Raw genomic sequence first — 10,868 nt, 5'->3', positions numbered from 1 at the left:
GGCCGCCCGGCTGCGAAGCCTCCGAGCCGCGGGACTTGCCGGGATGGTGGGGGTGCGAGGGTGCCCTCCTCACAAATAGGGAAGGCCGGTGCCGTGGCACGCTTGGTAAGGAGCCGCCGGCTACCCGTTTGGACGACAGTAGCGCTGTCCTGCTAGCGTGGGGATGGAGCCGAAAAAAGGATAAATACTCCTAGTTAAATCGGTGGGATTAACATGCCGAGAAAAATCACTCCTAAGTGTTGGCTGGGACTTTTAGAAATGGCCCTGCCCTTACTCCGCGGCCCCAGGACAGCCTTCTCGCTCCTGCTCTCCCTTCTGCCCGCGCTGGACCCCGCTTCTCCGTTGGAGGGATTTAAGGGTGTGTTAAATGCAGCCCGGGGTGATACACTGGCACGTGGCTTGAGTAGTCCTCGGAGTGAACCCCTCCCTGGAAAACTGAGTTACTGAGTCTGAACCCACTTCTTCCGCCTGCCCCCAAACTTTTGCACGTGGGGACTGCAGAAACACGGAATCGATAGACACAGTGAGGATCTAGAGCAGTCTCTGAAAGCATCCCCCTTCCCCTTATTTTGCTTGCGTACTTCAAAAACTCTCTCTGTTCATTTTCTTTTTTGAAGCTCTTCAGCTCCGATCTTGTAAGCGGTTACAGATGTGTTTATCCGCAGCATTCAGTCCTGTGGAATCTACGGGAATACATGCTGCACATCAAGTTAAATGCGTACATAACAATTTGCAGAATAAAGGCCTTACTTTCCGTAGCGAAGAAAAAAGAAAAAAATAAAAACCAAGTCCTACACTTCTTTCATAAGCACAGCAAATCTGTGGAGTTTCATGAAATGGGATATATTAGCCATTTTACTTCCTGAAGGAATGCCTGATCTCTGCTTTCCCTGAATCTACTACATCTTCTGGAAACATTATCTGACTTTGCATGCTGTTGCAGAATACGAACGATCATTTACTGACACTCAAACTGGTTTAAGTCTAAGGAATACCAGTTTAAGGAATTCACCAGCTTCCCTATATATTCCTTATATAATCTTTATATGGGAATATATAAGGAAATACATAGATCTGCCCTCCCTGGGAGGAATTGAGCCTTTGTTTTTTATCTTGCAGCGCCGTCTAACAAAGGCTTGTAATCTTAACTATTCTTAATTATAAGTAACTTGCTAATTGTGTCTGTATGGCCTAGAAGGACTAAGATTTTGCTCCATAACTAGCATTCCCACGTATTTATTGCGGTGCTCTTTCACTGCCCACCTGTTATAAGAGGCCAAAGAACAGAAACATTTTATTATCTGAAAATAGCCTTCATTGCTTGTTGACTGAAATTTGAGGCAGAAAGGTAGAAAACTATTGCTATGTGATTTGGGAAAAAAAAAAAAAAAAAGAAACAAACTGACACGGCAAAATAACATCCAAAGCTACAGGTTTAAAATGTCAGTTTCTATATGTTTCATTAAACCCTTTAAAAGTGGGCACAAAAGAAGTGCCTGAGTGCTTTTAAGATTTTGTATGCAGGCTGTCAGTATCAGGCATTAGTAAAATAGGCAGTGTTTCCCTCTATTGCTTTCTGCAGTGGTTTTTAAGTTGTCTTTGCTCCCATCAGCAGCACAGGGAGACATCCAGGCAAAGATGTGCTTCGAGAGTAGAAGTAGCCTGGAATACGGTGGAGCAGTTTGAGTGTCATTTATAAATATTTTTAATCACATTTTTAATTGAATACAATTGAATAGTTACAAGTTTCACAGGTTTTTGTGAAGCCTTCTCGGAAAAGTGGTGAGTGCCAGGCAGTCGGGCTAACCAGCTCTGCCGCTTTTAAAGAGGGATGTGCAGCTGCGTGTGACAGCACAGGAGCATCATCCTGGCCTTCTCGATATACAAATAACAAATGCATAACTCTCTGGGCTGAGATCTTCCAAAAGCAGCTGAGGGAGTCAGTCACACAACTCAGTTTTGACAATATTAGTCTATAAATTGAAGGGCCACTATCGGAGAGGGTACGTAAAAGATTTAAGGTGCATACTAGTAAGAAGCCACAAGGCTAATTCCTTTTAAACCAAGTTGAAATAGCGCAGTCAAAATACTGGAGCAAGGCATGAGTGACGGGAGTTAAGGCTGTTTATATTCACCTCCAACTTCGGTCCCATTACTCAAACAAAGCATCGAGAGGTTTGCAGCCCCCCCTCCCCTTCTCCCCCCCTGCTTGGGATTCTTGTCAGTCTGGAGACTTGCGATAAGAAGGTGCTGCTAGGTATGGTGTTAATTAGCTCATGTGCCTTGACTCATCTATCATTCTAAAACTGCACATTACCAGATTAACCTCTTCTTCATATTAGTAATGATGGGTTTCTAAAATGTAGCTTGACCAGATACAGGTCAAGGGAGGTATTAACTTATTAATTTGTTCTTAAATGCTACTCTCTGCAAGTAGTTCTGCGTACAGGTTGTTATATCTAGCCATTTTGATGAGAAATTACAAAGGGATGGGGCTCCCAAAAAACAATTTGTGTACATCTGGGAAAAACTCTTGTTTTTTCATTTGTCCACAGTTATAAGCGTAGACGTGGATTTCATGGGTGTTGCCTCTGAAGCTTGCAACTCGTTTGGCCTTTCTGCAAAGTCTGTTGGAAAATACATCAGATCGTGGATCATTTTTTCAGCAAAATCCTGATAATGACTCCCAGTTGTTCAAAACTTCCCCTAGGCCATCAACATCTTGTATGCAATCACATTTTATGAGCTTATAGGATGGGGTTTCAGTTACTCATACAAAATAAAAGAGCATGTCTCACCTTAACTGAATTGCTATGGAGATGGCCCTCCCTAGACAAGTAGCGGAAGAAACATGGATAAACTTCAGATGGCACTGTTTCCAATTCTATACCAGCTTATACTGTGGCCAGCAAAGAGCTGGTGAGGGACCCCCATAAAGCTGTGGTTTATGTTACATTAAGATTGCACACAAACACCTCTCAGTATTCACACTGGTGCTTTAGTCTTGGAGGAAAAGCCCTATAAATGAGCGACCTTATTGTATATCATGCAGCTGGGTACAGTTCATCCAAATAGAGGATCGGCACATTACAGCTTTCCGAGGCTGCCTAACTTTTTCTGCTTTTTAACCTGAGCCATCCATCCTTCATTCATCTGGGTATATCAGAGGTTTACAGATAGACTTTATCATACTGACCCCTTTCACACACACACAAAAAAAAAAGATGGTAAAGGGCTCAGAAAATGTCCTATGCAAAGCCCAGAAACAACTGGAATTTATAAAAGGAAGAAGTACAAGGGGGAAAGACTGCATCGGCCCACATCAGTCAGTGCTCCACTGACCCTTTCAGCCTCAGTCAGGCATTTCTGGGGTCATAGTTGGATTCTCCTTGCATACTTCAAAGTCAAGGATACACATAGCTCTTAATCCCTTCCGTTTAAGTGCTAAAACAGACTACACTCCATAGCCTACTAACACGTTGGTCAAAGCACGTCAACAAGGCGACCTCTCAAAGTTTTTATGAACTATTCATTCCCACAGACCCAGCTGCTTCTTGGGCTGTTACTTACAAGCCCAAGTGACAGATGCCTGGGGATGGCTGTTTCCAAGCCACAACAAGTTGCCAGAGAAGCAAAGAAGAAACTGGCAGCCCACCACCCACTGGCTTTGCAAAGTTATGACTTGTTCCCCAAAGAAGCACCACTGTCTAACAGGGGATCGTTGTGTCCTCTTGAGGCTTGCTAGTGGGCCAAAGGGAGTGGATTGGGACAGTGGTCGTACCTTTAGTGGGCTTTGGGTTGCGTTTGGGTTGGGTTGTTTGGTTTTTTTTCAGAGGACATTTTCAGTAACATGTCAGGTTTAACATATGGCACTGGGGAATACACCTTCTGTTTAGTTTAAAAATTGCTGCTAAGAAAAATGCTAAGGGAAAGACTTCCTAATTAAAAGCCAAAACAGCCAAAACACTGGATTGTAAAACAAGCTGACACACAGTGATTTGTGCTGGCTTAAACAGACCAAGAAAAGGAACTTTCCTTCCATCGTTCTCCTCTGCTCCTTCACCCTTGTGTCACGGGTACAAATTACCTTCTTTCTTACTTTAGTCCAGTGGCATTAAGCACTATTTATGTTTAGTTTATAATTAGAGATGACCAGATGACTAGGTACAGCTGCACCTTGGACAAGTTTTATTTTTCCTTTTATAAAGGAACAGACATAAAAGAAAAGGGCATGGTGCTGCACTATGCTGTGGGTAAAGTCTGTTCTAATGAGAAGCTGGAAGTTTACCACAGGACAGACAGACAGGCTTCCAAGTAATCTGGATCCTCTTCTCCTCCTCCCTCCTTTCTCTCTCATCATCACCTCTTTTCGGTCACCTCTCAAGTTGGAAGGAGCATCTGAGGAGGCGTCACTGGAGTGTTGCCTATGTACCACCAGGCCCCAGTGACCACCCACTGCTCCCCATTCACCCCGTGCTTTGAAATCGTACCATCGCCATCCCTTCCTGTGGAGTTTTCTTCCTTTTTATTTCAATACATTTAAAACTAGTCAGTATTACCCTACTAAATCACAACACCTATTTTACTCAAAAGGCAACATTTTCTATCTCAAGTTTTAGGATAAAAGTATCTACTTTCGTATGAGAATTAAATATTTTAAATTTCCAAATTAGGTGGCTGGGATGCGTTATTTTCCCCAGATGTTCTGTTTTCATATTTATCCTTGTCTATTGAGCAAGTGATTTCTCTTTTTCTTCCACTCATTTCTTTTTCCTCATTTCAGCAGCAATTTAGAGGAAAACAAGCATCCTCATTCTCCACTAGCAAGTTTTAGTTAAAGTATATTTCAATTTCTTTACAAAGGGTTTTTTTCTTGGTGTTTTTAAACACAGCTTCTTGAAGGTGTTTTTTTTTTTTTTCCAAGCATAAGCCGTTTCAATTCCACAAGTTCAATAATGCCGTGTTGTTAGTAGTGGGGCGCAGAGCACAGATATAATCCTGTTTGTTTCTTTCACTGAATAATTACACTTAAAACTGGCTAATTGGAATCAATTAGTGGTAAGAAGTTAGTCTCAGGGGGAGAACAAGAATTTGTGGAAACTCCAGGTTGTGTTAGGAACCAACATTTCCACACCTAGATGGTGTCTTATCTGCTAGTTCAGCACTTTTTCACTGAAAAATACAAGGAGCATGATAGTGGGCAGGGTAAGGGTTTATTTCCATTAAAATCTATTTTAAAACACTTTTTTAAAAAAATCTGTGGACAATCTCATTGCCCATTTAACTCTACAACACACGTTCAGACTTCTGTTACTGGATGTCAAGGCAGACAGTTTAGCCTGTTTTGTAAAGCGTTATAAACATCCTGCGCCCTTTTGTTTCTTTCAATATTCCATTTCTCATTTTACAAGGAAAGAATATGGATGTTCCTTCATGGGTCTCCTGATTTAGCTAAGCTAGACAGTCCCTCCTTACACAAGAGCACTTGTCGTGCTTTACCATCATCTGCCTCAGGACCATTTTGTACCCAGTAGACACTAGGGTGAGTATGTGAATTTATTTAGTCAGCTCCACTATAACCAGTCATACCCTCCTATGGACTCCCTGCGTTATTGGAAGGATATACGCGGCAATCTTTGCCTTCCCAATCAAAATACCTTAGGGATCTGTGACTTGCCAAATGTCCTGGATAAGTAGAAAATAGACAATTTCTAAAGAAAGGTGGCCAAAATTTAACAGCTGAGGGAAATACAACATGCAACGGTCCTTCAAGAAGAAAGATGTGTAAAAACAGTAACAAACATCTACAAACAGAATCACTGCAAAATTCCTCAGTGCAAATTCCGATTTATCCCAAACTTTCTCTGAATTAGGACTGCAAGGAAGAAGGTCAGCGTCTGTTTATGGCTGCTGTGTTTTTGTAATTGATTCCAACAAAGCACTTTGCTACATGTTGAAACATGGCTTTCTTTGGGCTAGGCTTTAAAATGGAGCGAGTGCTGGAGGGGAGTCCTAAACAGGGGGGTAGTCCTAAACTATTAAAGGGTAGAGGAGGTCAGCTGAATAGGCTGGAGCGCTTGCCTCGCTGCTCATCTTGGCTAAAATTTGTCTGGGTTTGCTTTTACTGGGATCCTGAGGAACAGAGGCTTTTATTTCCTCACGCAATGAATAATGTGAACCAATCGAATGAAGTCTTTGAATGTAGAATGCCAGTTATTGATTTAAAAAAAAAAAAGTAACTGTTTGCAGTGAAAAAAACTATCCTGAATGCATCAGCAGCACGCTTAACCAATGTTTAAAATACATGAAAATATCCTCCCTAGTCATTCTAGCTTCCAGTCTTTCAAGCTACACGTGGGTCACTTTTGATTTCCAGGGTGGTTGCAAAGTTGCAATTTCACTGAGCATCAAAACACGTTACCAATACACCTGATCATTTGGTGGGTCCCAGAGCACACTACCAGGTATTCTGTAATACTGCTCACCTCACAGAAAAATACTTTACAATCACTTTAAGGAACTTTTTTTCTTAATGCATTGGTAGTATTTTAAGTTTGTCTCTGCAAGTAAACTCCTGCCCCCTATCGCCCTTAATAGTGCTGATACCATAGGCACACCTCTCGGAAGAAATAAAAATATTGTAACTAGTCTGGTTATAAAGGTCTAGAAATTACCCTGATGTAGTTTATTTAATGATGTTGTAAGCTTCAGGTCAGGAGTCTACAGAACAGTAATGGCTGCTACTTTCTTGTGACAAAAGTGTTGATCTGACCACTGATTTGTAACTTGGATCTCAAAAGGAGTTTTGCTATTAAGATGGTTTGGGTGAGAATTCATCCTCATTGTCAAAGTGGCAAGATTTAACCCCTGTTGATATAAAATTCTTGATCACAGAACCATATTATTTCACACAATTTGTTTATGAAATAAGACCAGAGCGCTCAACAGCAAAGGCATAAAAATTAAGCGACCAAAACATTCCAGTAGAAAACTCATTCACATCGCAGACGATAAATAATTCCTTGTGTCGTATCTCTTACCAACATGACTAATAACAGAAAAGAAGATTTCAGCTTTTAGTTCATTTGAATTCCTTTATTCCTTAGAGAAGAAAATTAATTAACTACATTTTGATCACAGTTATCCTCCTTGAGATTCTGGAACTGTGATAAGTAGACGACCTACGTCTCGTTCATTCTCTTTAAAACTTAACTTTTGATGTGGGATGGGGGCAATGAACCATCTTTGCCGCTATATAGCTTTAAGGCTTTTCACAAAATAAAATTTAACTGACAATAAAGGAAGCGTGCTCCTAATTAAAATAATATTGATTCAGCATATGGTATTTTGCCTTTGGTTTTCACTTTTCATTAGCCAAGTTGTCACTTTTCTCTTTAGTGCCACCTTGTGGGTCAGCCAGTTATAAAAGCACACCCATCTCTCCAGCTGCACTGAAAATAATCAGGATCTGGCATTCAAGAGCATCAAGGGGAAGGGGGAGGTTGTGGTTTTTGGGGGTTTAGGGCATCTTTTTTTTAAGAAAAAAGCAGTAATGTCCAGAGAATGCTATACATTTGTAATAGGTATGCAAGAAGACAGAACAATCTCTCTGGGATAGAAAGTAATGGGTTCTACAGGAAAAAAAAAAAATCAATGCTCATTTACAGGATAATCATCAAACTTATCTTGGAAAATGTAAGTGGCAAGCTCTGACTTGTGTGATTTTTGCCACAAGAAAAATGCTGCTGTATCTTAGTGCCATTAGTTTTGCAACAGCTTTCCATGAGAAGTAAAGCTAGATAATTGTAAACTCTCACTAATCCCACTTTCAGAAAAGGTGAATGATCAGGTGCAACAACATAGCGTACTGGCTTGTGAAATTCAGGGTGGATTTGCACCCAGCAGCTTCAGATTCTGCTGATGATAAAGCACAGACATTCAAAAACATAGATAAAAAATTAAAAGTGTCAGGGGACTTAAGTAGTGCAAAGGACGTTCAGCTCGCGACTTGGCTGGCGGATGGTCACAATGCGTATGATGGTCACAGCTCTAATCACTCAGCTGTCCCCTAACCTTACAGAACCGAACAAACGCATTCTCATACGTTACTGGGAGGACCTGTGGACAGTGGAATTATGTTCAGTTTGTCTTCCTGAAAGGAGCAGAGACAATGTTTCCGATGTTTCTAATTTTTAGAGAGCCCTTTTTGTTACCTTTATTAACCCTTTTTGTTGCTTTTCTTATCGCCAGCAACTTCGGAAGCTACGAGAAAGAAGTTTTTGTATGTTATAAGCCCCCAAACAAAACATCTTCTTCATTTTATTCTACATACACCATAAAAGCAACAAACTACTTCAAGTTTACAAATTCTGGTTTTCAGCTAGCCAGCTCCTTTGTATTCTCTCTTATTAAATACAGACTTACAAAGAAAAAGAAGGCATCCCTGAAAATCTCTTAAATCAAATCAAGTAGTCCTATGTCAGGTAATCTTGCTGGTAAGGAGAGGGGTCATTTTCAATGGTATTTGTTGGGTTTTACTGCAATTAGATTTCATCCTTACAACATGTGATCAGAATGTAACACAGCGAAAAATGCAGTTTCCCATGGTCAGATATAGGTATTATTTAAATGAGGAGAGACTAGGGAAGGAGACTAAGGGGTTGCCCAGGAGCACATGCCACAGCAGGCATTGAAGTTCAGTGAAATTTCCCAAGGATGAAAAGCCCGGTAAAACTCCCCTGCATATACATAAGTAGGTAGGTGTCCAGCAGTTTGTCTGAGTCTTTGCTAAATTCAAACACAGTAAGTTCAGCTCAAGCAAGCAGAGTTAGGAAGGATGGTCCAACAGACAGCACACTAGCCCAGACTGCAAAAAACTCAGCAACTGACTTCGCAGTACAGCCACAGCCTTCTTCCATAACCCCTGTATGCCTGTACCCCTTTGCTACCTTTATCCCTCCAAACAGTGGAAAAACCTTTGGGGAAAAGTGCTATTAATGACTGTATGGTGTTTGGATGCGACACCCCATGGAAATACTGAGATAGCAACGGCTGGCACAGCTGGTCATGCTCCAAAATTTGCTGTGAGCTGAACAGCCACCCCCTGCAAAACACTGATGGGCAAGTGCTTCTTGACCGGGAAGACAGGAAAGGGGGAAAGTAGCTGCCATAAGGTTGAGCGAAGAATGACACACAAGAAGTGAGAGAGCTTTCACCCTGTGCTCACATCTCAGCAGTTGCTCAGGTTACAGCTATAGAGACACCTTTTCCCACCCAAACCCTCACATCAACTGGGCTATGATCAGTTACCAGGTACTTGTACACATTTACCAGCACCAGGAGACATGCACTGGCAATCTGCCTCTCTGAAGGTTGCACCTACTGGACTGAGGAATGGCCAGGTGCTTAAAAATGGGCTTTGGATATTTGTTTGCTTGGGTTGTCTGGGGTTGGTTTTTTTACACTCTTGAAATCCTGAAATGCTGCAAAAGCACCAGATGAAGTTTAAGCAGGGAGAGCAGGCGTAATGGCGTAAAACAAATATTCTAAAGAAAAAAGTAACAGGGTACCCAGGACTACAAGCATTGTTTGTACGGAAGGTCCCTGTGTAATTTTTTTGTGAAATACTAAACAGAACAGGGTTCTGTTTTCTACAAAGGGTTTTTAGCCTCTGCTGCATCAGAAACGTAACTGCACCACAAGCTACGCCTCTGCCAGTCCTAACCTCCTACAGACCACCTCAAGCGTGAGTTCCCCCAGCCCCAGCTGGTCCCACCATCTCCCCGGCAGCTACACTCACCACTAGCCATGTCTCAGGAGTCAGCCGGTGATGGGGTCACTAGGAGCACGACCATCTTACCTGCCCAACTCCTCAGACAGACATTTACCCACATACCTCCCTTCCTGAAGAAGCTGCTCAGTTTGCTTTTGAAAAGTTACACACATGAATAATTTCACATGTCCAGGGTTTTATTCCTATTTGAAATGCAAGTTCTCCAGAGCTCAGGAAATTCCAATTTTAACACTATATGCATACACAGATGGCAAACAGTTTTCCTAGACTAGAGGATAGAGAAGACTAGCAGTGTCACCGTGCTTCAGTAAACACCAGAGCCTTGCCTTTGCAGTGCTTTTAGTTATACTGAATGGTAGGTATCTGTGTATCTGTATAGCATAACATCACCTGGAAAAGCTGTGATCCAGCTGGGTTGAAGGGGTTTAGCTGCTGTAAACACCATGCTGTTCAGACTGCTCCAACACGTTTTTCAGCAAGATCACCTGTGCGAGACCAAATGCCACAGAGGTCCCCCACAGTGCTGCTATTAGAGGCAGCCTCGGGGTCCCTGCACAGCACCGAGCTGCACCACACGGCTAAATCCCACCAAGGCAGCAGAAGCCTGTTGCACATGCTTGCAATGAAGTCAAGCATCCCCATCCCATGCCACTCTCCAACCATAAGAGAGCCAGTCCCCACAGATAATGAACAGCTCAAAGTCACGCCCTGTAGATGCAAGGGGTTGCAAACTCAGCTACGAGCCCCTACCTTCAGACACTCTAGCCCAGCCCATTCAGGTAGGAGCAGGGATGACCAGAGATGCCCTTCCTTGCCAGCTATAAAACAAGCAATAACAGATCATCCTTCCCTACGTCTCCCTCTTCCTTTGCAGCTTCCTAGCTCCCTGCTTGGCAGTTTTCCTCTCCACATTGCTTTTTCCACTGCTCCTGTCAGCCTACATCTCTGAAGCCTCTCCAGGGCAGCCTGCAGCCTCACCACCTGCTGCCCCACGATGCCCATCTCTTACAGCAGCTGGTTCAAGTCTGCAGCTTGATCTCAGCTAGGGGAGGCAATTAAGCCATTCATTAACCCT

Source organism: Egretta garzetta, unplaced genomic scaffold (assembly GCF_000687185.1).
Source record: "Egretta garzetta isolate BGI_Z169 unplaced genomic scaffold, ASM68718v1 scaffold68, whole genome shotgun sequence".
Taxonomy (NCBI): domain Eukaryota; kingdom Metazoa; phylum Chordata; class Aves; order Pelecaniformes; family Ardeidae; genus Egretta; species Egretta garzetta.
This window is presented reverse-complemented; position numbering follows the sequence as displayed.